Raw genomic sequence first — 5,033 nt, forward strand, 5'->3', positions numbered from 1 at the left:
TAGAGCTTACCAACAACTCCTGTCTCCCACCTGGAATCCCATGGGTCTTGTATGTAGAAAAAGAGTGTGTTGCAATGTTGATAGAAGAAAAGATTGGTTTGTGATCCTAGCATATGTATCTGACAAGACCAATATGGGCAGCCCCCTTATTCATCTGGCCATTTTCTACAGTAATCTTTTGTCTGGTCAAAGAGAAAGCAAGTATAGAGATCATAATACTTATATGGGATAACAGATACAGGGATGATAGCAATTCAGATTTTTTCCTGGCATCCAGCTGATGGATCCTGGCATCTGTTTCCTGACCCTATTTGGAAGGACTGTTTGTTATCTGTGGAGGTTTCTTGAACCTTGGATCTCCAGATATAAGGGCTACTCTGGATGGAAATGAACAGCTGGGGAAGGATGGACTAGAAATCCATGTCTAATCCAATGAGTTCAAGCTTGGCTGCCAGACTAGAGTCTCATTTTCTGGGATTGGGGACAAGGTGGGTGGTCTCTATATTCTCTGGAGATCAACAGAGCACAGTCTATTAGGGTCAATGTGTATAAAGAAGAGTCATTTTTAGGTGGAGGGATCAAAGGTTTGAGGTGAGACAGGTGGATCCAATGAGAGAGTCCCTTGAGTTTAGCAGTTGTGAAAGTTACAAGAATTACTTTAAAAGGACCCTGCCATTTAGGGGAGAGTGGAGAGGGCCAATGACCTGGAGAAGATAGAAGGACTTGGTCTCCAATGTTGACAGGCAGTGGACAGGAGACAGTGTGTGGCCACGGTAGATGGTGGACAGCAAAGTTTCATAGGAGAGAAAGGAGGTGGCAAAGTAATGGAGTAAATAAATGGTCTGGGAAGGGAGAGAATTTAGGTGAAAGACCAGGAGTTAGGACTGGATGTCCATACATGAGTTCAAAGGGCGAGATGAGGAAAGGTCGCTTGGGGAGAGCTGGTAACCTAAAAAGAGCCAGAGGTAGTTTTATTCAATCAAGGTGAAGTTCCTGTGACAGCTTAACAAGAGTAGTTTTTAAAGAGTGGTTAGTTCTTTCAACCTTACCAGAAGATCGAGGGTAATAAGGAATGTAAAAATGTCAGGGGGTATCTAGGGCCTTAGATAGGATTTGAGAGACTTGGGAGGTAAATTCAGGACAATTGTGGGATTGGAGAGAGGCTGGGACACCAAACTGGGGGATGATCTCTCAGAGGAGGAGATCACAGACTGTGTGAGCCCTTTTGTTAGTTGTGGGAAATGCCTCTACCCACCCTGAGAAGATGTCCATCAAGACCAGGAGGTACTTGGCATGTCTGACAGTGGGCATGTGGGTATTGTCAAGTTGCCAGTCAGTTCCAGGAAGGGAATCTCTAGCCTGATGGGTAGGAAAAGGGCTACCCTACCCTGAATTGGGGTCAGACTTCTGACAGATTTTACAAGAAGCAGTGATAGATTTTAAGAAGCTTCTGTCCTCAGGAGTAGGCTATAGGCGGATCTTGACAAAAGAAGGCAATTGCTTGGCTGTTAGGATAAAAGAGTTGGTAAATATAGAACAGTTTGACAGATGTCAGGGGGTGAAGAAGGTGGAGATGTAGGTTGCAGTGCAAGAATGTCCTGGGAGGATGAGACAAGTCTTGGGCTTGAAGGGCCACAGCTCTAGCTGACTCATTAGTTCTGTTGTGTCCCTTGGAGACAATTGAGTCATCCATCTGGTGGGATCTACAGTGGACAACCCCAAGGCTATGGGAAGATGGGAGGCCTTTAGTATGGCCATAATTTGGTTTGCATTAGTTATTGATCCTACTTTTGTGCTAAGTAACCCATTCTCTTCTAGATAGCAGTGTGGGACAGGAGGATATAAAAAGCAAATTTGGAATCTGTGTAGATGTTGTGGGATTTTCCCTGTGCCAGTTGAAAGGCACAGGTAAGGGCTATTAGTTCAGCCTATTGATTAGTGGTGTGAATAGGAAGGGCCTGTGCCTCCACCACCTCAGTGTCTGACACTATGGTATAGCCAGCTTTTCTAGTCCCTTCATGTAAAAAGGAGCTGCTAGCTGTATATCAGGTATAGATGGCCTGAGGCAGTGTGCCCTTCTGTATGTGTGAGGGATGAGGTAATAGTTCCTCTTAAGTTTCAGTGGAGGAGTGAGATAGGGAGTGGTCAGTATTGGGTCGAGGAAGAAGATTGGAATATTAACAGGCAGGCATGATTGGAAGGTGAGGGTGGAATCTTCTATTAGAGCTTACTAAAGAGAAAGAATCCTGGAGGGAGGTAGAGTCTGTAAGCCTTTATAAGTTAGGAGCTGTGACAAGTTATGAGAAGAGAAGACAGTTATAAGGGACCCAAAGGTTAGTTTTTTTGACTCTCTAATAAGGAGTTCAGCAGCTGCTAAGGTACAGATACAAGGTGCCCATCCCTTGATGGTTAGATCTAGTTTTTTTGATAAGTAAGCTACAGGTGCAAAAGAGGGTCCCAGCTGATGACCTAAGACTTTCAGGGCAAATCCCTCTTTTTCAGTTAAGTAGAAGGAAAGAGGATGAGTCAGGTAAGAGAGATGTAAAGCTGGGACCTTAGGAGAGCCTGCTGGAGGCTTTGAAAGGGTTTGGTAATAGGTTTGAGAAGAGGTTCGTGGGTGGGGCCTAACGCTGCTTCATATAAGGGATGAGAAAGGAGGGAAAAGGAAGGAACCCATGAACATAAAAAACTAGCTGTTCCTAGGAATGATAAAATCTCTTCCTTTGTAGAAGGAACAGTTAGAGGCTGAATCAGATTCTTTCTATCTCAGTTAATAGCTTTGTGGGTTGGGGTAATTGTTAGTCCCAAATAGGTGACCTGAGGGGTAGACAGTTGTACTTTAGAAGGTGAGACACTGTAGCCTCGACTGGAGAGGAAATTTAGAAGAGCAAAGATGTCAGCTTGGCTAATTTCTAGAGAGGGGTTACAGAGAAGGACATCATCTACATAAAGTATAACCTTAGATTTAGGGAGAGACAAGGATAGTAAGTCAGAAATCAGGGCCTGACCACATAGGTGTCGGCTGTCCCAGAATCCTGGAGGTAGAACAGTCCAGGGAAGTTGAGTAGAAAAGTGGGTATCAGTATCTGTCCAGGTAAAGGCAAATAGGCTTTGTGACTGGGCATCTAGAGGGATGGAGAACAATGCATCCTTCAGATCTAGGACTGAGAAATGGGAAGTCCCTGAGAGGATAGTGGAAAGGAATGTGTAAGGGTTAGCCACAACAGGACTGAGAGGAACTACTGAAGAATTAATGCGCCTGAGGTCTTGATCCAGGTGATAGTTACCATTAGGCTTCTTAACTGCTAGTATAGGGGTGCTAAAGGGGGGGAGAGGTGGGGCGAAGGAATTTTTTTCTCAAGTGGTCAGAAATAAGTCCCGTGAGGCTCTGGAGAGAGGGAGGGTATTGAGCTTGGATTATATATCTAGTAGAGTTCAGTAATTGGATGACAACAGGAGAATGGTGTTTAGCAACAGAGGGGTTATGGACATCCCAGACATGGGCATCTACCTGAGAAGCTGGTAAAGGAAATAACCAGGATTGGCTGGCTAGAAGAAGGAGTAGAGAAACTGCTGGTGAGCTTGGATTTAGGTGAATGTGGGGAGCAAAGGAAATAGAGGCTTCCAGCCTAGCTAGAAGATCCCTTCCAATAAGGAGACAGGACACGTTGGCCCTATCAAAAAGGAATGAGTGAGAGTAACACCCTTAAAAATGGAACTAAGTGGTGGAGTCTGGTGAGGAAAGTAAGGTTCCCCTCTTACCCCAACAATAAGAAAACAAGAAGGAGAAGTGGGTTCCCAAAACTCTTTCAGGATTGAGTAAGTGGCTCCAGTGTCCAAAAGGAAGGAGGTGGGTCACCCACATACCACCAAATCTGCCCAGGGTTACCTGTTAGTGATGGCGGTGGTTGGTTGGGTCAGAGGAGCTTGGGCCTCCTCCGTTGGCCATAGCCAAGCCTAGGAGATCAGCTGGAGGGTTATCTGGGAGTGATGTCCTGCTGTTGTGAATAACATGAGGGTAATAGACATCCCAATGTCCCTCTTGATGGCACCTAGGGCATGGCCCCCTTGGATTGAGGAACTTAGGGCAGGATTTTGCCTCATGACCTTTTTGATCACATTTGTAGCAGGTACCTGGTAGTCTCTGAGTCTTAGAAGACCATGAGTCAGGAGCAGTGGCTGCAGCTGGTTGGACAGCCTTTGTCAGCATATGGTAATTTTGTTTATGGACTTTGTCATCTCTCCCATGGTACACTTTGAAGGCCAGCGCTAAGACTTCTGCCTGTGGAGTTAGGGGTCCCCTCTCCAGTTTTTTAAGTTTAGCTTTTATGTTGGGGTACCTCTGGAAAAAGAAGTAGCTCATCAGAAGTTGCTCACCTTCTGAGTTTTCTGGGTCCAGATTGGTATGCTGTAATAAAGCCTTTGTAAGGCGTTTAAAAATTGAGATGGATTTTCCTGCTTGTCCTGGACAACCTCTTTGAGTTTTCCAAAATTTACTGGCTTTAAGGTTACTTTTCTAAGACCGGCCAGAAGGCATGTAATAAACCTGTCTCTGGCGAAAATTCCACCAGGGATCCTGGTCGGGCACTGTCTCAGAGCCAATTGGATATGTACTGTCTGTTTGGGGAATTCCATCTACATGCACTTTTGGCTCTTCTCAGACTTGTCTGCATTCATCAGGAAGTAGATTATTAGTAAGAATCATGTGAACATCATCGGAAGTCAAGCTATAAGACTGAGTGATGCACTGGAACTCTTTAATAAAGTTGGAGGAGTTAGAAGTATAGGAACCCAGTCTGTTTTCTATTTGAGAAAGTTTACTAAGCAAGAAAGGAACATGTACTTTGACAAGGGCATCTACCCCAGCAACTTCCCTTAGAGAAAAGACCCTTTCTGTGTCAGATAGCTCTGGGGAGGAAGGACTTGGGGGTTTGGCTGTGGCCTTAAAGTGGGTGACAGGAGGAGTAAAGGTAGCTGCCAATGTGGGAGGTTTGGACCTCTACACCTGGCACAGAAGAAGGGGAGGGGTCTGC

Source organism: Mastomys coucha, unplaced genomic scaffold (genome assembly GCF_008632895.1).
Source record: "Mastomys coucha isolate ucsf_1 unplaced genomic scaffold, UCSF_Mcou_1 pScaffold1, whole genome shotgun sequence".
Classification (NCBI taxonomy): domain Eukaryota; kingdom Metazoa; phylum Chordata; class Mammalia; order Rodentia; family Muridae; genus Mastomys; species Mastomys coucha.